The sequence below is a fragment of the Canis lupus genome, chromosome 3, assembly GCF_011100685.1.
Source record: "Canis lupus familiaris isolate Mischka breed German Shepherd chromosome 3, alternate assembly UU_Cfam_GSD_1.0, whole genome shotgun sequence".
NCBI classification, from domain to species: Eukaryota; Metazoa; Chordata; class Mammalia; order Carnivora; family Canidae; genus Canis; species Canis lupus.
In genome coordinates this window covers 30,288,938-30,312,747 of record NC_049224.1, presented here as the reverse complement: position 1 = coordinate 30,312,747, position 23,810 = coordinate 30,288,938, and the positions used below count along the sequence as shown (strand labels likewise).

The 23,810-nt window shown below is 41.7% G+C and overlaps 1 protein-coding gene and 1 non-coding gene across 3 annotated transcripts in view; one reads left to right on the top strand and one right to left on the bottom strand.

Annotated features, from left to right (window-relative positions):
* IQGAP2 (IQ motif containing GTPase activating protein 2) overlaps positions 1-23,810 on the top strand; it is a 287,444-nt gene that overhangs the window by 74,506 nt on the left and 189,128 nt on the right. The gene's annotated exons all lie outside the window — the stretch shown is intronic.
* LOC119871392 lies at positions 13,644-13,748 on the bottom strand. The gene has a single exon (XR_005357490.1). It is a non-coding gene; the product is annotated as a U6 spliceosomal RNA (small nuclear RNA).

The window sequence follows — 23,810 nt, the reverse complement described above, 5'->3', positions numbered from 1 at the left end:
TTAAAAAAAAATAAAAAGAACCTTTCTCCTCATATCTCTTTTTTAAGCATATAACAAGATTGTGGATGATTGATTTACACAGCTCTGGTCCAATATAAAGGTCTTTATGTCTAACTACAGAAAAGAATATTCTCAGGAATTTTACCATTATGGGAACTGTTAGTAATTTGGGGGAGGAAAGGTAATTTTGGATTTAATTCCTAATTTAATAAGCTGCCATCACCCTGAAATGCCAGTTTTCTTTTCACTTGTCCTTTTACCCATCAGTGAACTACATTAAAACATTTATCAAATAGTGATTTAAATCTAAAAATACAATGCCGCAGGACTGATTGTCCTGTGTTTGGAGTGCTTTTGAAAGCACTGGGATTCACAAGGAGCAAGGCCTACACAGAGAGAAGGAAAGATTCCGTAATAGCTAAATAAGACCTCATAGTGCCACTCAAGCACAAAAAGATGGCCTACAGCGTAATAGAGCCCTTGAGATAAAAGCAATGTTGCTGTTATTGTTACGGTAGCCAGCAGGCCTACGTGTGCTTTAGGTCCTTTCAAAACTTTGCTTCTGAATACTATTTTATTCCTATTCTGCCTTTCGGACATGACCATTCCATTTTTAAAATAGTATTGAATCTCTGTGGCAGAAGATATTTAAGATGCATGAATTACTTTTGGAAGACTTCAGGACCAAAAGGCCGAGCATTTTTTCTTGAAATACATAAGCTTAAGCGTGCATTCTTTCACAGCCCTGAAAGGAGAGTTCGGTAAAATGAATGCAGCATTTGAGATTTTTACCTTATATTTTTGTAAAACCTTGGGATAATCAGATGGAAACTTCTTTTTTTTTTTTTTTTAAGATTTATTTTAGAGAGTACACATGTGCAAGTGAGGAGGGGGACACAGGAGGAAGGAATGGGAGAGGGAGAGAATTCAAGAAGACTCTGTTGAGCTCGGAGCCAGACATGGGTCTTGATCCCAGGTCCCCAACCGAGATCATGACCCAAGCCAGAGTTAGACGCTTGACTGAGCCACACAGGCACTCCCAGTTGGAGACCCTTAACGGCATTGTCACATTGATCTGGCAGTAGTGAGTGTGACATGGGTAGGAGGCGCCGTAAAATGAACTCACGTGCTCTGCTTCCACAAACTTTGCTTTCTCTCTCACATGTTGTCCTTGATGTGTTTAATGTCATATTTTTATAGACCTGAGGAACCCGTGTTGTCACTGCTAGTTCTCCACCTAGTCAGCAGTGCATGTAGATGTGTGTTTTAATTGCTTGCCAAATTTTGAAAAGTCTGGTTAGATGGAATGTGATGGGAGAGACTGAGAAGATGTATTTTTTTCTTACACTTCCTTTATGAAAAAACTTGAAACAGTTTAATAGAGGTCTCTGCTAGTTGTGTGAAATAGAATTGGTAATAGTGTTACAGGTTTATAGGGCTTTTCATCTATTTGAGAAGATACACACAGTCCCCTCACAGTGTGTCTTATCTTTACATAACTTTATTCTTGGTGTCCTTACATGCGCTTGAACCCCTGTTGTCATCAATAAATATGATTCCCATCAGTTGTTTCCTCCCTTTCCTGCTCTCCCACTGCCTCCTTCCTTCAGACAGAGTGGGCTCCTTGTGGTTCTCTGCCTCCCTTGTATGCCTTTGAACACCCTGTCCCCTCTGCTTTGATCGTCTGTCCCCTTCCTTCTTGCATCACTAGGTCTGACATGTCCCTGAGGACATTTGAGTTGGGCCTTGGCCTCAGAAGTTCAGCCTGGCTTTCATTTGTTGCCTCCCACACCTCTGCACACACACTGATTCTTATTTGCCTCCTCTTAGATGCCTGCAATCCTTGATACACCTTTCCTAGCCTTCCTGCAGTGAGTAGTCGTTATTGGCTTGTTCACCTGCCATCCTGCCCCACTTCCGGCACACATAGCAGTGTCTGCGGTAAGACACTGCCCTGTTCATTACCTTAGTAATAATTTCACAAGAGCAGGTCATCAGTGAATACCCACCAACTATGTGAATCTGCTGAGGCTGTGAAAAGGGATTCAGAGAAGTTGAGATCGTTCTTGGCCCCAAGAGTTCTTTCTTAGGCTTGGGAAATAAGGCATGTCCTAGTGGAGAGAGTTGCTAGGTTAGCAAGTTGGCAGGCTGTAAGGTGGGCCAGGATAACATGAACCTGTGGAGTGTGTTCAGGCTCCCTCTCACCTGAGTGTGAGGCTGGGAGTGGCTCCTGCCTCCCGTCCCCAGAGGGTGGGGAGCAATCACGCCTGTGGTGCAGAGATTTGAAACTGAGTGAAAGGGTAGCCCTGGGATATTGCCTTGAGATGAAAGGGATTTCTTTAATCTGGGGGTGGGGGGTGGGAGGAGCACAAGGAAAAGATTAGCTTTGAGAAGGGACAAGGTATTTGGGCAAAAGGTTGGAGCCCAGACTTCCTGTTCCGGAATTAGTGGGAGGGAAGATGACACGGTAGCAAGAAGCCAGCTCTGGTGAGCCTGCACTGTTAGGCCGAGATGTTTGAGTGTTACCTTGGTGTGCAGAGGTATGTTTGAAGTTTTTGGAGTTGCAAAGTGAAAGAAGCCAACAGGTTTAGTGATGAGAGGGAAAGGAGACTGAACAGGAAAGGAGGCTCTTAAAATAGTCTAGGAAGGAAGCAAAAACAAAATATAAGCTTCCCCCAACCCCACTATTCACTCCATCAGCACAACTGAGTCCTAGGGGACAGGCCATGAGGATTCAAAGGTAAGTGAAGTAGGGTGTCTTTGTAAGAAAAGGGTGTGAAAGCATCAACAACATCTCAGTTGTCAGGCTGGTAGTGAGAAAATTGCAACCTACAGAAAAAGGCACGGGTGATGATAGGGTAGTAAACCGATAGAAGCTGTAGCCAGGTCGCAGGATGATGCTAAGATCACAGATGGTAGATTTGGCTTTTTTTCCACAATGAAATGAGTAATATTCTTTCTGCCAGGAATTCGGTCCCTTTAACCGGCCCCCCTGGTTCTTTCCTCGTCCCTCACCTCCACCACCATACTCTGCAACACACAGCCAGGCCCAGCCCCTTGAATTACAAGTCCTATGATATTACTTCTCTTCCCCAAACTCCACAATGGCTCCCCTGTCAGGGTATGAGCCAATGTCCTCACAGTGGTCCACAAGGTACCCTCCCCATTTCCTTTCTGGTCTCAACTCCTCCTGCTTGCCCATTCTGGTCTGGCCTACTTGGCGTTCCTTAGATTTGTCTAGAATGCTCTCCCTTGAGGCCTCATCCCTGCATGTCTCCACATCTAATCTCATCTCTTCGAAGTCTGCTCATATGTCACCTGACCATCCTATTCAAAATTGCAACCTGTCCCCCATACCCTTCCGTGGCCCTCTCCATCCCTCTGACCCTACTCTACCTGTTTATATTCATGACTTTAATTGCTTTCAAACACATCGCTTATTACTATCTCTACAATTACTAGTATTACTGTTCCTCATTAGAACTCTCCACATTGCTCCACCCATATGTAGGCTTTCTTAAAGGTAGGAATCTTCAACCTTTTTATTAACGATGCATTGCAAGGGCTTACAAAAGTGCCTGGTACAAGGTAGGAGCTAGTAAATATTTGAATGCATTTAATCTCCCAGCTATTACTCATAAGGCCTAGTTAATTACCCCTCTCCCACCCAAATTAAATGGGTTTTGGTCATGGGAAAGAATAGTTGATCCTGTCATCATCTAAATTCTCTATATGTTTTAAACAGTTTTTGTCTTCTTCAAATGCCTATTTTCTCTGAGTTTTTGTAGAGCAAAGTTTTATGAAATCTGTACAAGGGATCCCTGGGTGGCGCAGCGGTTTGGCGCCTGCCTTTGGCTCAGGGCGCGATCCTGGAGACCCAGGATCGAATCCCACGTCGGGCTCGGTGTATGGAGCCTGCTTCTCCCTCTGCCTGTATCTCTGCCTCTCTCTCTCTGTGTGACTATCATAAATAAATAAAAAAAATTTAAAAAAAAAAAAAGAAATCTGTACAAAAATTAGAGAAGAAAATTTGAAGTCCACTTTTCAAATAAAAGAGAGTTATTTGGCAAAAGAGTCGAGTCATATTGTATCATTGAGGATTTGTGATCTGCAAGGCAGAAATGGACTTTACTATAAATATCTGGCTCTGCTAGAAGATAAGGTCCTCTGCTTCTCTAGCATACATTCGCTGGATGCATTTCAGTGATGCTTGACAATGAGCTCTCCATCCTGTCTTGGGGAATATCTGTTACTCCCACAATTGTATATGACCTTTACCATTCTTTTTCCTCATAATTCTAGCACTACACACATACACACAGCCTGAAAAAAACTAAACAAATGAGACCGAATACTAGGTGGAGAAAGAATAACTGCATAAAAGGACCACAGTTTGGGGGTTATTTTGTTTTGCGTTTTGTCACCTTACCTGCTTTTCTAATGTGCACACACACATTGAAACATACACTCTCTCACACACGTACGCACACACACCTCAGTCAAAAAAAGTTGTTACAGGAAATTGAGGAAATCATAGTAGAGAATGCAGAGATGTGCAAACCTTTGGATAACTTCTAATTACATAGCCTGACATCTTACAAGTAACTTCCAAAGGTGACTTGGGGGCTCTTAGAGGCTCATATGGAAAAGTTCTAGGAAGACTATGTGATTGTTGTTTTTTTTTTCCTTCTCTAAGTGAAAAAGTTCCTTTTGTAGAAGAGCTGTTACTACACCTTTTTATTGTAGAACTCATTTCTCAGTGGGGCTGTTTATGTGCAAGGGGGCAAACATTGGTTCTTAGGAAGCAAAAAAATGATTTATATATAAAGGACAGATGTATACACAGTGCATAAATATACAATATTGCTATGGCATCAAAATTGCATGGGAGGGTAATTAGGAAAAATCTAAACTCCTGGCAGTGGGACCAGTAATGAAAACAACAGTTAAATAACACCACTTTGACCTAGACTCAGAGGCACCAGCCTAGAAATGGCCTCTTCTGGACATTCATGCTTTTGTCTGGGGTTGGGGGAATGATTTTGATAGTTTAGTTGTGAGCTGTGTCCAAGGGCTTGAGTCTGTAGGCAGGACAGGCGGATCCATTTGATGTGTCAGGCTCTCTCTGGTTGAACAGACTGAGTTGCTCAGGTTAGCTGAGATCCGACAGGGCCAAGTGGAGAATTCTCTGGGCTCCTATTGCCTGGCAGGCAGGAGCAGCTTTGGGCAATGTGAAGGGTGTTTGGAATGTCCCACATAAGCTACGTCCCCATGAAGCAGCACATCCCTTTTTCTTTATGCCTCTCCCATTAATGTAGCTCCCTTTGCTCTCTTGTGATTCTACTGGAGATTTTCTAACTCACCAATCCTCTCCCCAGTTTTGTTTTAAAGTCCTGGGAGAAAAAAAAAAATAAATGCTGCCATCCTCATCTGAGCTGAGCTGAATGCAGGGGCTGGCAGGACAGACCTGTGGCCACCGAAAATAGGCAGCACTAGGTCAGCTGCCAAGTCAGCCCTTGTTAGGAACAGGAGAGTGTCACACCCGGTTTGGATGTAGCTAGCTGTGATGAGGAATTTCCTGGGGCCACTCCTCTGATGATTGTGGTCATGATTCCCTGTGAATGTAGCTTCCTGAGAGTGAGGTGTGAGTGTCCTGAGGCTTCAGCTGCCTGATAGGAGGTTTGAATAATTGGAGTGTTTGACCTATGTGGTCATTGCTGAAGATTTGCTATTGGAGTTTCTTTCAGCATCTGTTTGAACAGAGAATTAAAGTTTTATCTCAGCATCTTAAAGCATGTCTAATTCCTTAACATCAGGAGAGGGAAAGTTTGCCTAGACTTTTCAGGTATCTCAGAGAAGGTGCGTACAGCTCATATGGTTTCTCTTCTGTTTTAAAATTTTATTTATTCATGAGAGACACACAGAGAGAGGCAGAGACACAGGCAGAGGGAGAAGCAGGCTCCATGCAGGGAGCTTGACGTGGGACTCGATCCCAGGACTCCAGGATCATGCCCTGGGCCAAAGGCGGCACTAAACCGCTGGGCCACCTGGGCTGCCCTTAAGAACATTTTCGTTAAAAATTTCTGCACATCAGGACGCCTGGGTGGCTCAGTGGTTGAGCGTCTGCCTTCAGCTCAGGGTGTCACCCCAGGATCTGGGATCGAGTCCTGCATCAGGCTCCCCGTAGGGAGCCTGCTTCTCCCTCTGCCTGTGTCTCTGCCTCTCTTTCTCTGTGTCTGTTAAGAATAAATAAATAAAATCTTTAAAAAAAATTTCTGAGCATCAATTATGGAAGAAAAGAGTACAAGGAAAATTGCAACATGTAAGACAAAGATTAATCTTAATATGTAGAATCTCTTTCAAAGTAAGTAATAAACATTCAGTTGGAGCTTTTTTTTTTTTGCCCACCTTAATACATCATTGACGTTTTAAAAAGTAAGTGTATGAAACATTCAAACTCCTTAAAGAAAGGCAAATTATGTAAGCCTCCCATTTTGCCTATCAAATTGGCCAGGATTAAAACCTGATTGCCGCTGTTAGGATTAAGGGAAACAGGTATTCATACCTCTTATGTGGGAGTATAAGTAATGTATAATCTCCTGGGAGGACAACTTGGCAACAAATATTTTTATGACTCAGCACATCCTTCCACAAGAATATTTATTGCCACATTTACAAAAGTGAGAAAATATAAGCAACCTGAGTGACTAGGAATAAGTGACTATTTAATTAAATGATATAAACAAATGATGGATATTTAGTCATTAAAAAAGGTTTATGAAGCTTAATATTGTATGAAATGGAATTATACCTATATTATATGTTGTATTCAGAAAAAGACATTTTTTCTTGTTAATTATATGTATTACTGAATCAAAAATTAAAATTCTTGATACTTTTCAAAATTTGTTTTTATACCAGGGCAGTATCATTTCCATAATTAGGAAAGCTATTTCATAATATAAGGCACAGTATATGGATGTGAGAGCCATCTTAGTTACTTAATAGGTTACACATTATAACATATTAATGATGACTTTTTAAAAAATATTTTATTTATTTATTCATGAGAGACACAGAGAGAGAGGGGCAGAGACACAGGCAGAGGGAGAAGCAGGCTCCATGTGGGAGCCCGACGTGGGACTCGATCTTGGGTCTCCAGGATCAGGCCCTGGGTTGAAGGTGGCGCCAAACCGCTGAGCCACCCGGGCTGCCCCATGTGATGACTTTTCTTTAAAGGTCCTTCCTCAGTGGTTAAACAAGGAAAAGTAGTTTAACAAAAAATCTTTAATGTTAACAAAGTATTTAATAGGTTATTAAAACAAACAATTAGAGGCAGCATGGAATTGCAGACAGAACACGCACTTCTCAGATGATCATGGGGTTTGAAAAAAATTTTTTTTAATTTTTATTTATTTATGATAGTCACAGAGAGAGAGAGAGAGAGAGAGAGAAAGAGAAGCAGGCTCCATGCACCGGGAGCCCGATGTGGGATTCGACCCCGGGTCTCCAGGATCGCGCCCTGGGCCAAAGGCAGGCGCCAAACCGCTGCGCCACCCAGGGATCCCTGATCATGGGTTTGGATCATGGCTATCACTGTGGGACTTTTGGTGTTGGACCTACAATTTCTCCACTTATGAAATAGATATATCTTAACCATCTTTGTCCTCATATGACTGTTGAGGGGAGCAGTTTGGGGGGGGGCACTTAACACGGGGGCACTTAACACGGTGAACAAGTGGCTCTTATGACGAGCAGCCTCTCAGGAGAAGCATAGCATTTCCTTTCCTTCTCTTAAGAGAACCAAACTTGAAAACCATTAATTAGGGGCACCTGGGTGGCTCAGTGGTTGAGTATTGGCCTTTGGCTCGGGTCATGACCCCGGGGTCCTGGGATTGAGTTCCTCTTTGGGCTCCCCACAGGGAGCCTGCTTCTCTGCCTCTGTCTCTTCCTCTCTCTCTCTCTCTGTCTCTCATGAATAAATAAATAAAATCTTAAAAGAAAAGAAAACCATTAATTAGGAAGTGATAACTCACTTTGCAAAAAATGACTGTTGTGATGGTGTGTTAATTCTCTATCACCTAAACTTAATAGCTTCAAACGTACACATTTACATCTAATGGTTTCTGTGGGTCAGAAGTCTGGCCACGGCTTAACTGAATCGTCTACTGAAGGTTACCATCAAGACAGTAACTGAGGCTGGGTTCTGATCTGGAGGCTCAACTAGAGAAGCATCTATTTCCTTATTCATGTGGATGTTGACAGCACTGTGTTTCCTGGAGATATGTAGGATTCATAGCAGCTTGCTTCTTCAGAGCCAGCAAGTGGAGAGAGGAATAAAGACAAGCACAAATGCTTGTGATAGCAAGACGGAGTCTTACATAATGCAGTGTAATCATGGGGATGCCAGTCTGTCACCTTTGCCATATTCTGTTTGTTAGAAGTTAATCACAGGTGATGCTTGCCCTCAAGAGGAGGTGATGACACAAACATGAGAATACCCTAAAGGGGGATCATGTAGAGGAGTTGCTTTGCTACAAATGACATTCACATGTGTTCCAAACACAGCTAGGAATGCACTATTTTAGAAAGTGATTTGATTGAGGAAAATACTGGCTTATACCTTAATAACATTGATTGGAAAGCAACATGAAACCCCACCCTGTACTGGTTTCATATTAACTGTGAAAGGCCAGTAGTGCTGTCATCTGTGGTTTAGAGCTTGAGGACACAACACTTTTCCTTCAAAACCTGGTTATCTTCCAACCCGGGGAGCTTTCTCGGGTCTCAAGGCTCATTACTTTTTAAGTAATGGATAATTGAAATATTAGTTCAAAGGTGACTTTTCTAAAATGTAGGACTTTATTTTATTATTTCCAGACTCTCTATAATGAGTACTCATCTCAGCAAAAATAAAGTTTGCTTCGTCTCACCCATATTCATTTTTAAGTTGTAATCTTTCATTTGTTCTCTGGATTGAAAAAAAGCCATTTGTTTTGCTTTGAACTTGGCATTCTCAAATGAGAAGTATGGCATTTTGTGTTCTCTGCTGGGTTCCCCCTCCTTGCACTGGCTCGAGTTAGGATTAGTCAACTCTCCCCTGTATGGGAAAATGTTGATGAATAATGCTAAGAATTTCATGAGTTTCATAAAAGCCAAAATGAGATTGCTATTTGAGATGAGTACCCTAAAATACGAAATGTAATGTTTTGGAGGTATTTTGGTGATACAGTAGATGTGAGCGAGTGATTGATCACACCCTGATGAATATCAGAACTTTTTTCCTGCTGTGAATGGATGTGCCAGCTGCCCCCTTGGAGCACCGCTAGTGGCTGCAGGATGGAGTCTTGGTAATTAGACCCTGGAGTATTATTTTATGACATCTACTTCTCCTAGCCTAAGTGTACAGCCGACTGACCAAACTCAGCAAGGCATTGGTAAGTCACGTGCCATCTTACAGAGTAGAACTCCCATGTGAGGAAAAACCAAACCTCCCAACTCTAGTACCAGAGATTGTGTAGTCCTTGCTGTACATGTTCTGATGTCTGGCATCCGTTTTAGAATTCAGAGCAGAGAGATGTTCAGCATTCTCTTGGGCCGGTTACTTGCCAGAACACCGGAATAGGTAACAAGTATCTACATGTTTCCATTATTCTTAATGCCACATGTATGTGCAATGCTTAACTTTTCAGAAAGTTTTCATATCTTTTCTTTTTTTTAAGATTTTATTTATTTATTCATGAGAAACACACAGAGGCAGAGACACAGGCAGAGGGAGAAGCAGGCTCCCTGCGAGAACCCGATGTGGGACTCAAGTCCAGGACCCCTGGGATCATGCCCTGAGCCGAAGGCAGATGCTCAGCCACTGAGCCACCCAGGCGTCCCTCATATCTTTTCTTGATTTAATGAATGTTTCCACACAGTGGACATGAGTCAGATGGTACTGTCTGCATTCTATAGATGAGGAAACTAAAGCTCAAAGACTTGACTTTCCACTTCCTCTCATGTCACAGAAAGAAATACAGCCAAGGCCACGTGGTTCCAAACCTCAGATACCTTTTCTGGATGAACTGTGGTGAAGGGCAGGGAGTCCATTTGAATCCTACTTCTTCTATGTCACAGTTCTGTGACCTTGAGTTTGAAAGCCTCAGTTTTCTTATGTGTGGAGAGACTGCCTTCTTATGGGGTCATTAGGGCAAAAGGACAATTTAAGTGTAGTCTCTAAACCTGATGAGCACCCAGTATGTGGCAGCCATTGATATAATTTATTCTGTTCTTCTCACAGCTGAGGTGTTGGGCTCCCTGGTGTGTCTCCCTCAAGCCTACAGGATCTGGGTATCTAAAATTCTAGGCCTATAATCCACAGTCAGTGAAAGACAGAATGCTGGTGCATTCCTAAAAATTATACGGGGAGTGACTGGATCTCTGGGGTCCTAGATGATCCTCCCCCTCCCCAGGAGAGTTGCTATGATGGGGGATGAGATCCTCTGAAGGTAAGAGGATGAGCAGAGCATAGTAGAAAAAGTGGAAGGTGGCTTTTGAGCAAACCCTGGAATTTGCTGTTCAGATATATTAGCAATTCGTTTGAAGAAAAATGGAGTAAGTATAATGGGTTTTAGTTAGTGTGGCATCAAGAAAAAAAGTGAATTCTGACCACCTGGCAGGAATTTACTTAGATTCTAAATTGCCACTGGTAAATAACACAATCATGACTGCATTAACACAAGAAGCCGTGTCTTCTTACCCATTCTCAAAATCTATCTCATGTACTAACAGTGAATATCCTGCTGTGATGAAGTCTGTCTTTCATGGGTATGCCAAGGAAGGTTACTTCTGAAACTCAAGCATCTGGGCCCTCCGTCCTGTCCTCTGTCTCTGAATCACAGAAAGCTATACTCCTTAACTTCTTTTTAAACCACATGAAAAGCATTATTGCCCTATATCTGGATCTTCTTGTACCCATTCAAAAATAAAGCAACTCCTCTAAGATGAGAGATCCCTCTGCTTTCCTGCATGAGATGTGAGACATGGTGCAGAAAATGGAGTTCTCTGAGCTCTTTAATGTTTGAATACCATAGTGAGTTTTCTGTGCAGTTTTTTTTTAAAGCGTGGCATCTACATACACATGTGCCCACCTGCATTTCATGAAAGGCTACAATTTCCAGGTAAGACAGTATTATCATAAAAGCTAATTTGCTTTGTAACCTAACTTAGGTCTTAGACAAGGTGCTTAAACTTTCCAAGTTACCTGTAAAATGGGAATAAGAAAAGCTGCCTCATAGAACAGTTACTGAGAAGATAAGCTCTTAGTAAAAACTCAAATGTTAATTTACTTTTTTTTTTTTAACCTAGAAGCACTTGTTTCACTTTCTGAATGTGAACATTTCCTGAATAAAGGTGAATTGCTGATGCCTTTGTTCACGGTGGAGGTAGTGGTCAGAGAAAAGGAGTGTCTTCTTGCCACAGCCAGAATGGGCCTCTAGCCAAGGGCTCGGCAGTGTAGCATTATTATAACAAATTCTTTTTTTTAATATAGAAGCTTGGAAAATACAGAAATGCGTAAAAGTTATTTGCAACCTTACCTTTTATTTTTTTTATAAGTATGCAAGGAGAAACTTTTTTTTTAAGATTTATTTATATATTTATTCAGAGAGAGAGAGAAAGGCAGAGACACAGGCAGAGTGAGAAGCAGGCTCCATGCAGGAAGCCTGATGTGGGACTCGATCCCAGCTCTCCAGGATCACGCCCTGCGCTGCAAGTGGCACTAAACCGCTGAGCCACCCGGGCTGCCCTACAACCTTACCTTTTAGAAATAATAAGACATCTTGGTGTCTTTACTCCCTGTGTTTTTCTTTTTTAACTTTAGATATCTTTGTGTGTGAAACACGTTATGCCAACAAAAGTACATACAACATACGTGCACCACTTAAGGAACACTAAACATGGGGGTGCCCATCACCCCATCGAAGAGCTAAAAAACATTGTCAGTTCCTATCGTATACCTGTGCACCTGAATCCTCATTTATTTCATTTTTAAAAATCAAGTAATTTGCATTTATGTTCTTCCTACTTTGTCATATGCATTTGCCTATAATGTCATCATTTTAGGTTGATTTCTTATCTTTAGGGCTTAAAGTAATGGTAGATCATGGACTGGCCTTATCCTAATGATAATTGCTGCTGGTAACCTAATGAACCCCGGGCACTGTCTAAATTTTTATTTAATTTCATCATACTCTATGAGCTGCAGTAGTTCCTCATTTAACTAATGGGAAAACAGAGTTTCAGAATGTTTCAGTAAGTTGCCAAGGTGGTACGATAAACAACAGATCTGCGATTGGAGTCCAAGGCTGTCTGATGCTAAATCCCTTGTCATTTCTGCTCCTACCAGGCTGCCTTATGGACTACATATTGGAAGTGTAATGCACATTGAGGGAATTGGCCACTAAATGTAGTATTTCTGCCTAATTCTAAGCAAGAATAACACACCTAATGAGGCTCTAGTTTTTAGATGGCACTTGTGCTAGAGAAATCCAAATGGAGGCAAACTTCAACAAGAAATGTGGGGGAAAAAATGCTTTCTTGATAATCGGAATGGTATCACATGTAAAAGTTCTGCTTTTACTTGGAGGGCCCTTTGTATTGGCTTGTCTGGTCCCCCCCCCCCCCCCCCCCCCCCCCCCCCCCCCGCCACTCCTACTCCACCCCCACATTGTGGTAAAGTCTGGGCTTTTGTGTTCTAAGCAGCCCTCCTGCAGTGTTTTCTACATCTGTGCATCTTTAATTACAGTGCGACCTAAGGGAACAGCACGACCCCTTGCTTTTGCCCATGGAGACACTGACCTGTTAGTCTAAAAGACTGAAATGGTTGCTATGGTTGCTGCACAGCGACAATGTCGAGCTCAATGTGACTCGAAAGTCACAGTGCTATGTGTGGAAGGGCGGAGACTCAATTTGGCACAGTTACAGTTGCTCATTATATTCTGTAGGTGTAGTCACTGTGGCATCTTGGTATATATACTCTGTGACCCTGAAGATGTGTCCAGAAAAAGGGTGTGAGGGCACCTGCCTGGCTCAGTCGGTTGAGTGTCTGCCTTCCACTAGGATCAGGACCCCGAAGTCCTGGGGTCAGGCTCCCCTGCTCAGCAGAGAGTCTGATTGTCCCTCTGCCCCTCCCTCTGCTTGTGCATGCTCGCTCTCTCTCTTTCTCTCTCTCAAATACATAAATGCAATCTTTAAAAGGAAAATTTAAAAAAAGAAATAGAACGTAAGAGGCTGTGTTTGTTGAGGTAGAACAGCAAGCGTCCTAGAAACAGCATGTAGCTGTGTCTGGTTCTGCTGTAGCTGTTGTTAAATTCCCGGAGGCCGCGGTGGTTCCACTCACCAGGGATCATCTATACAAGCCTCCCCTTCAGCCTCACTAGAGTATCCTGAGGTATGGAAATCCACTGCCTGGGACCAGTGAGCAGCAGAACAGCACTAGGATTTTCCTCAAATACCCATTAAATGCCAACAGCCACCACTACTGCTGAGGACAATAAAAGGAGTGGAGGGAGAAGCTGGTCACCATTAAATGAACATTGGTGTGTTCACGTTTTTACACTAATCAGTTTGAGTTCATGCTTGAATTAAAATAGGTTTTTCAAAACCTAGAGGGAATAATGACTGCGTGTCATCCTTGCGCAGGGGCCATGCTAATCTTCTCTGTATCGTTCCAATTTTAGTATATGTGCTGCCGAAGCGAGCACCAACATAAAGTTTAACGTGAGGGCGCCTGGGTGGCTCAGTCGGTCAGGAATCTGCCTTTGGCATGGGTCAGGGTCCTGGGATGGAGTCCCACATCGGGGTCCTTGCTCAGCGGTGAGTCTATTTCTCCCTCTCCTTCTGCCCCTCCCCCCTGCTCATGATCTCTCTCTCTCTCTCTCTCTCTCTTGCTCTCACTCTTGCCCTCTCATTCTCATACTCTCTCAAATAAATAAAATCTTTTTTAAAAAAGTGTAATGTGTCTTGACCTAATGTCCAAAATGTGAGATAATTCTAAAAAGTTGGAGAATTTCAGAGCATTCTCTTAGGAGAGGTTACCCCTAAATATAACAAACCTAATGAAGTTCAGATTAACTCTTTAATTTTTTATTCTAGAAAATACTTTATTTTCTTGGGGCACCTGGGTGGCTCAGGCAGTTAAGTGTCTGACTCTTGATTTCAATTCAGGTTCTTGATCTCAAGGTGGTGAGATCAAGTTCCATGTTGGGCTCCACACTAGGCAGGGAACCTGCTTAAGATTCTCTCTTCCTCTTCCTTTGCCACCCCCCCATCCCTCTTGCACACTTTCTCTCTTTATTATCTTTTTTAAAGATCGTATTTATTTACTCATAAGAGACACACAGAGAAAGAGAGGAAGAGAACCAGGCAGAGGGAGAAGAGGGAGAAGCAGGCTCCATGCAGAGAGCCCGACGTGGGACTCGATCCTGGGTCTCCAGGATCACGCCCTGGGCTGAAGGCGGCGCTAAACCGCTGAGCTACCTGGGCTGCCCCCACTTTCTCTCTTTAAAAAAAAAAAAAATTATTTTCTTCTTGAATTTTTAATTTTATTGTACAGAATAACTTTTTTCTCAGAATGACTTTTGATGCCATGCTTTCCTATATTGGTGTTGAGTCATAGTAAGCAAGTCACACAGGTTGCTTTTCTTTTGAACTAGACTGATAGTTTTTGATGGGGTGGGGGGAGCAAGTATTCTCTTGTTGGTTGGTGCTATTTGGAGATGTCTGCCAAGAATCTTGCCTCTCACAAGACTTGATCTGTTGGTAGGTTCTTTTCAAATGCCCCACTAAAGCTGCTGAATCCCTGAACCATCAGAGCTGGCAGTGACTTTGGCAGTGCCCTTGACTTTTAGAGCATCCTGTGCTGACAGAGGAGTGTCAGGATATGTTCAGGTATAAGACCTGCGAGTGCGTTCCTCCCACCCATCCTCCCCACCCTTGCATTTCATCAGCCACTTGCTATGGACTTCTGACAACTCTTATCCTGGTGCTGGGGGAGCAGACAAGATCTTAGGGTCAGTACCCTCACAGTGAGTAAGGGGCAAGAGAGCCAGTTACTCTGTTTCTCCACTGCTCGGGTGACCTACCCATAGGTCTTTTTTGCCTTCCTAATTTTTGTTACTGCTACTGTTTCACTGCCACTCTGTCCACCCGACCCCCATGTGTGTCTAGTCAACATTTAAATGTTAAAGGTCATCAAGACTCAGTCCTAGGCTCCCTTCTCTCCTTACACTATACTTTCTCTCTTCTTTGTAACATAGGTGGATGAAGGTGAGATTTCCTCTTTGGGAGATGTCTTGTAAGTGTGTGTCTCTAGGCCAGGCCAGTTCTCTGAGCCCCAGATCTGTCATTGCAGACTCCACGTTCTCCACTTCTGAGTGCTATTTCAAAGAAGTGTTCAAATCCAAATTCATGACTTTCTAATACCCCCCACTATAATTTTCCCCCAGCAACATGTGCTTTTCTTCATGTCCTCCTCCCATGAAAACACCATCATCCACTAAACTCCACAGCCCAGAAGCCCACATCACCATCTCTCCCTCACCCTCTTGGCTCAGTAGGGCCCACGTTTGATTAGTCCTGACTCTTGACTCTCTGTTCTTCATGTGGCCGTATCTAGGGATCGGGTCCTTGACTCCCTCACTCATGTCCAGCACCACCCCCTCTAGTCATACTTGTTCTCCTCTGTCCCTCAGGTGGATCCTTCTCACCTTAGAGCCCTCACACAAGTGCCTTCTTCCTGGCTACTGCACATATCATCCTACTGATACCGAGTTAAGGGCTGTGTCCTTAGATGAACCTTCCCTTGATGCTTAGGCCATTCTTCATGGTATAAGCTCTTAGGACCTGTGTGGCTCTCTCAGAAGAAGTTTAGTTCCATAAGAATAAGGACTGTGCCCTTGCTCTCAGCATATTCTTGATCCCTAGAGCAGGACCTGGCGCTAGGTAAGCACTCGGCAAATAGTGAGTACACGAGCTAGGCTCAGTGTCTAGCAGTTTACATACATCATCCCATTTGAGCCTCAAAATCATGTTTAGATTGCGTAAAGGGCTGGCCAAGGCCACTCTGGAAACAACAAAGCACAGCAGGGAGTCACCCCCAGGGTCAGGGAGTCACCCAAGCCTAGGCTCTTCTGCTCCAAACACCCGCTCTCCCAAGGAAGAAACAGTTGCTGCTGTTAGATTCAGTTAATAAGTTAGTGATGATAAAAGGAGAAAGGAGCAAGGGTTCTTCTCATAAGGGAAATTGAGGGAGAGTTCAAAGAGACTTGCATTTTACAGGTACTGATTTCCTTAGGACAGTTTCTTTAAAAAAAAAAAATCTTATGCATTATAAGCTTGAGGAACTCCTCAAGCTTACAGTGAGGAACTGTAGTGTTGCATCAGCAGATTTTGCTGCCAAACCTCTAAGTGACATTCCAAGTCAGCCTTCCACTGCTTCCTGAGATAATCTGTCCTTTAGAGCCCCACTGATCTCTTCCCCCTCTCCAGGCTTGTAGATGTCAATCAGACCACTGTCAGCTTCTTTCCTCTCTACTATCATTTTCGTTCTTATCTTTTGAGACCCCATTTATCCACTGAAGAAATACCTGTTGACCACCCATTATGTTCTAAGCGCTGTGCTGGGATCTACCTTTATTCCTGTTGCTTGTAAACATTTCCCCACGAGTGCCCCTCTCCTCAGCAACCACCACACTTTTAACAGGAACTGTCATTAGTTATGTAAAAAGATCTTCACTATACAAGTGTGCAAAGCCGTCTTTTTTTTTTTTTTAAGATTTTATTTATTTTTTCATGAGAGACACACAGAGAGAGGCAGAGACACAGGCAGAGGGAGAAGTAGGCTCCCTGTGAGGAGCCCGATGCAAGACTTGATCCCAGGATCATAACCTGAGCCACTCAAAGCCATATTATTTAGACATTGAGCACTTTGTGTACCAGCCACTGTACTAGGAATAGACACATTCAGTGTTTTATAATCTGTCTGTACTACCAGCAACCAGGCAGGAATGGGCAGGTGACTAGTGTAAAATCAGGAGATACATATAATCCACCAAAGTGGTATAAGTTTTAGTCTGGACACCTCTGAGGCCACTCTATATTCTTGGCTCAAACACTGTATAGAAGGTAACCTAATGGACCTCATACTTGGACAGGAGGAAGGACTAATTTATTTTAATTATGAATTTCTCACTCTCTTCCACCCACATCCTCTTTATTTAAGTACAGTTAGTTCACTGCCAATAAGTGTCTTGTTCTCAACATGTGAAAGCTTCTAGCATTTAGTGGGCATAAATATTACTATCTTTCCTCCAAAAGCAGTGGTGTGTATTTATCTCAGACTTGAAGTTAATGGAAAAAATATTGACCATCAATCTCACATCTATCTACCCCATTTAGATTTGACCCAAGAGTTAAGCTAACCAAACTCTGTACAATAGACAACAACAGTGATCTTCAGAGTGGAAAGTGGGGAGAAAAATATGTTAGGACATCTATTTTTTATTTATTGCCTGCCTCTTAAAATTTTCTGTTTTAGACAAAAATGTAGATAATAGTTTGGAGCTAATATATAATTATGGCAAGAAAGAAGTATACAAAGTTAATACACAAAAGTTAATCACTTTTCTGTATACTATGAATGAACCAAGTGGAATTTGAAATAAAAAACACAACACCATTGACATGAGCATCACCACACATGAAATACTTAAGTATAGACCTAAGAATATATGAGAACTGTATGAGGAAAAGTGCAGAACTCTGATGAGCAAATTCAAAGAAGAACAAAAGGACCAGAGATATTTCCTGTTCATGGCTAGGAAGACTTAATCTTGGGGCACCTGGGTGGCTTAGTGGTTGAGCGTCTGCCTTTGACTCAGGTCGTAATCCCGGGCTCCCCCCAGGGAGCCTGTTTCTCCCTCTGCCTGGGTCTCTGACTCTCTCTGTGTGTCTCTCATTAAAAAAATAATAATAATAATTTTTAAAAAAAGGAAGACTTCATCTTGCCAAGATGTCAACTCTTCCCAACTTAATCTATAGATTCAGTACAATTCTAGGCAAATTCATAGAAGGTGTCTTGTGTGTTGACAACCTAATGCTAAAGTTTACACAGAGAAGCAAAAGACCCAGGATAGCCAACACAATATTGAAGGAGAATAATTGGAGGGCTGACAAAGCCTGACTTCAAACTTACTATAGAGCTCTAGTGATCAAGACAGCTTGGTTGTGGTGAAAGTGTAGACAGTAGATCAATGGAAGGAAATCGAGATCCTAGAAATAGACCCACCTAAGTGTAGTTAACTGATCTTTGACAAAAGAGCAAAGCAATACACTAGAACAAAGATGGTCTTTTTAACAATAAAAGTAAAAGCTCACTGGTTGCTAAGGGTTAGGACAGGGAAGGAAAGATGAATAGATAGAACAAAGAGGATTTTTAGGAGAGTGAAAATACTATATATGATACTCTACTGGTGGATACATGTTGCTATACGTTTGTCCAAACACATAGAATGTACAACACCACGAGTGAACCCTAGGATAAGGTACAGACTTCAGGTGATAATCATATGTCAACATAGGGTCATTGATGATAACAAATGTACAGCTCTGGTAGGGAAATGTTGAGAATGGGAGAGGCTGTACATGTGTAGGGGCAGGGGGTATATGGGGGATCTCTGTATCTTCTCAATTTTGCTGTGAATCTAAAACTAAATACTGCTCTAAAACTCTTCTTTAAAATGGAGACGTTAGTATAGAGCAGCAATAGCAAGCATTTACATTCCTCTTTGTGAGCCACAGTTGTGAGCTCTCTACATATAATATTTAATCCTCATAAAAACCTTAGGAAGTGCTGTTTTTATCCATATTTCACAGGTATGTAATCAGGCAGGTAGAGACTTAGTAACTTAGTAATGAAGCTGTGAAGCTCTAGATTGTCAAACCCAGGGAATTTGGTGCCACAGCTCTGCTCTTCACCATTCTGCTAAGCTGTAGTACATATATATAATTTGCAAATGAATGTACATGTGCTCAGCATACTTTCAGTAGTAGGAATATATAATTGAGAGAGTTCAGAGTCCATTGTTGGAGAAGGCCTAATGCAGCACGAGTACCGCCCCTTTTCACTGCATCCTCATACCCTGGGGATGAGGTTTACCTATAAAAGGGACTGGGGGAAGGAGTAGATTCTTCCTTTTAAGAGGAAGGGTCCTACTGCTTATGGGGAAGGAACTCCTTAGGTGAAGAGGGGTAAGGAAGAAAATGAAAGAAAAATCAGGTTACATTGTACATGTAAGATATTATCAAAATAAAACTTGGGTGTGTCTTTCTTTGAGCAATCAGTGAAAGGTCCAAAGTGAACTGGACTAAAGGGATGGAGAAAGAATGGCAAAGATCAGGAGGGCAGGGCTCCGCTTAGCACCAGTTTGTACCAGTTTCTCACCAGAGCGGGAATTGAAGAAACGGAAGCCATCATGATACAGTGATACAAGGGTGGTTTTCAGAGCCCCTCCAAAAGCTAAAGATGGAAACCTGGAACTGAATAAAGGTCAAGTGAGATGCATACAAATTCATAAGAAAAAACAAAATGCTTAAAAAAGTCTGCGGCCAAAGAACAGTTCACAGAACAATAAAATAACTAAACTTGCAACATGCTCAGTTCTACAAAATGACATAAAACCACTTAGATGGTTTCTTTTTCACCTGTTAATAAACCAAAGTAAAACCACACTGCATGCATAAAGCTCTCATCTGTACCCTCTATCTCAGGTAGCCTGATCTCTTTGCACTTGCAGGGAACACTTTGATAAACAGTTTGATGATGTGTGTATGTCTGTATACATACACATTTTTAAAAAATATATGTAACATATATACGTATATATAAAACTAATGTTTCTCTTTAAATTCTGCCTAAGAAAGCAATCTCAGATACAGTAAATGCCATGTGGCTGTCCTAGCATCACTGATTATATTGAAGAATTGGCAATGACATAATATTTATCATATTTTTTAATTTAAATTCAATTTGCGGGACACCTGGGTGGCTCAGTGGTTGAGCATCTGCCTTTGGCTCAGGTTGTGATCCTGGGTTCCTGGGGTGAGACTCGCATCAGGCTCCCCACAAGGGAACTTGCTGCTCCCTCTGCCTATGTCTTTGCCTCTCTCTGTGTGTGTCTCATGAATAAATAAATAAAAGCTTTAAAAAAATTAATTTGCCAACATATAGCATAACAGCCAGTGCTCAGTGCTCATCAAATCACGTGCCCTCCTCAGTATCCATCATCTGCTTACCCCAACCCTGCTCCCACCTCCCCTTCTGCAGCCCTTTGTTTCCCAGAGTCAGGAGTTTATCATATTTTTTTAGATTTATTATTTTAGAGAAAAATAGCACATATATTGGGAGGGGCAGAAGGAGAGAATCTTCAACCAGACTCCCAGCTGAGCACAGAGCCCAGTGTGGTGCTACATCTCATGACCCATGAGATCAAGACCTGGGCTAAAACCAGGAGTCTGGTGCTTAACTGACTGAGCCATCCAGGTGCCCCTGCTCATCATATTTAATCTAGCAAGTCACTGGAGCATTAGGTAGACTTTACAAACAATGGTTAGAAAGACTGTATAATAACACCAGAAAGTGTTTGATTATAATGTTGAAAAAAGCAAGACACAATTGTATCTTATAAACCACATCTATTATAGTATTTGTCACCTTGTATTAAAATTACTTGTCCTTATTGGACTGTCTTTAAGTCTAGACTTGGGTTTGCCAAGGGCAGAGAAGGGCAAATTTATGCCACAGTGCACTATAACCATATCCACATTGCTTTGCCCATGGTAGACAAAAACTGAATGAATAGTAAACTTCATTCCCACCAGACAGTTTCCAAGAGCTAACAGTTTTTCATATTTTTAAAATTATGACAAGTGGTATTTAGAGTTTCTTTTTTACATTGTAGACATTGAAAGTATTTTTTTAGGTTTCTTGATTGAATGTTAAGTGAAAGCATTGATAAAAATTTTCAATGTAGTGTTGGTAACTACAATAGTGTATCTATCTTAAAAGAATGTATAGAGATGGGCAGCCCCAGTGGCACAGCGGTTTGGCGCCGCCTGCAGCCTGGGGTGTGATCCTGGAGACCTGGGATAGGGTCTGTGTCGGGCTCCCTGCAGGGAGCCTGCTTCTCCCTCTGCCTGTGTCTCTGCCTCTCTCTCTCTGTGTCTCTATGAATAAATAAACAAAATCTTAAAAAAAAAAAAAGTATAGAGATGACTGGTCCTGTTTTATCATTAGGGCAAGAACATAATATATTTCAGATAATCTGCTTTGGAGCTGGATTCTTCAAATTCTTACTTTCATTGTCAGAGTCAGAAAAACAAAGTATTTGAAGACAAATTTTAGTAGAACTTGACCATTAGCCAAAAGTTACAATATGCTACTAAAGCAGAGGGTTCTCCGTATTATCCCAAGAGAGTTACTAGGCTATCCAGGTGCAGTGTAAGACTCAAAGTGGGGAACTCACATTTTGTAGAAGGCTTCTGTAACATGGGAGGGAAAACTTTAAAACCCCTAGGCAACCTTGGGCCTTGTGTGTTCTGGATCCCTCCTCCATGCCAAATTGACGCATGCTTATCTTTCAGCTTTAGTACCTAACTTTGTATTCCATGAAATCAGAGCCTTGTAATTGCCTCCTTTATTGATGACCTTTAAGAGATAACTTGGGCTTCTTGGAGTCAGTCTGTAAAGAAGCCGCAGTTTAAGGTGTGATATTATCTGTTGCATTAGGAAAAAAGCTAGTTGGAACTACAATGAGACCAGAGACCTTTTTAGATGACAATGACATAATATTTATCATATTTTTAAATTTTATTTTTAAATTTGAACTGAGAATGTGGATATTCACAGATACTTAGACTCACAAAGAGTCTCTAAGTCATAATTTTTATTTAAAAAATGTTCCTTCTAACTATTGTAGTGTCTTACCCCTTATAGCTATTTACTACATATATGAATTTTATGAAATGTTACCCTTTGAATTCTCATAGCCTTGGCTGATTTTAATCTTCCTTCATTGGTAGAAAATTTACAGACCATGAAAAAAAATTAATCATTAATATTTATTGAGTGCTTCCTCTGTGCCAGGCACTGTGTTTTAGGTAGTCTTAGGGATATTATTTCAATCCTTATAGCACTCCTTGAGGGACATGGTATTGTTCCTGAAATACATTTTTAAAAACCCCTGAGTTTTCAGAGATTAGCTTGCTCAAGGTCAAAACACTAAGGGAAGGTTCTGGGCTTGACAGAGGTCTGTCTGCCATCAAAGCACCGTTCTTAATAAGGATGATGGTCTGGAACTGTGGTAAAATTTAGCATGTTAAAACAATTAAATTGGTTTTTGGGTATGTTTCATGTGGGAATTCCAGGAATTCCTTATAAAATAAATTTGTAATACTGAAGTTCAGTAACTTCCCTTCTTTCAGACAAGCCACAGAAGTATTGATCTGTCCTAGTAAAATAGTCAACGGAAGCTTTGGGCCAGCTGGCATCTAAAAAGGCCAAGCCTAAAAAAAACCCTATATATTCAACTATAAGATATTCCAGAGAAGGCAAAACTATGGAGACAGTAAAAAGATCAGTGGTTGGCAGAGGCTTAGGAGGAGGGAGGGAAGAATGAATGGTTGAAACACAAGGTTGTTAGGGCAGTGGAACTTTTGGGTATAGTACTATTAATAGTGGATATGTCATTATGCATTCGTCAAAACCCATGTATTAGAATGTGTGACCTTAAGAGTGAGCCCTAATGGAAACTATGAACTTTAGTTAATAATAATGTCTCAGTATTTATCAATTGAAACAAATGCATCATCCTACTGCAAGATGCTAATAAGAGAAACTGGGTGGTGGGGGTGCCAAGCATATATATCCTTGTCCCTTGATTTTTTCTAAATCTAAAACTGCTCCAAAAAATAACATCTTTTTTTTTAAAAAACTTCAAAACTCTTTCCCTCCAGTTTCAGGATTTCCTTAATTTTTAAAATTACTGACCGTGGATCCTAATACATCAATTACATTTAAGATTCCATTGTCCTTCCTTCCAGTGCTGGTTTTTTGCTAGGTCTGTGGACTTAGCTTTTTCCATATATACTTGCTCTGTCTTTCTGGCTGCCAGTTTGCTGGCTGCTTACATTTGATCTAGCCACTCGCCGCTTGTCCTGCATGCTGCCATCTGATATGTCTTCCTGAGACGTAGCCCTGATTGTCCCCCTCCCTTAGCTAAAAACCTTTGTTTCCCCTCCTACCTCAAAATTTCCCTATCAGCATCAGGTGGCCTGTACTCCTTGAAATCTTGCTAGAAGCGATTGTTTCTTGAAATTGGAAGTGATCTCTATCAGTGCACTGTTCATAACTTGTTGACATTTACTTTCATGATATTATGTTAACATTGTATCATACCTGCCTATCTCTCCCCACCCAGTTGGATTATGTTATTTGGTGGTAAGGACTGTATTTTCCCTCCACCATTGTTCTGGAATCACTGTGGTGCTTTGAATACAGAGGGTCTGAAAGGATGCATTTAGCTGAATTCAGTGTATCTATGTTCCCAGTCTCTTTAGAGCTCTGCTGTTAGGTGAAATGAAAGAGAAACCCATTGCCCATATGACAGGCAGTGTGACACATAGAACAGTGACTGCAATGTCTAACATTAGAATGTTGTAATTTATTGGTATTTGATCACTGTTGCATTTATGTGGGGTTTGTAGCCACT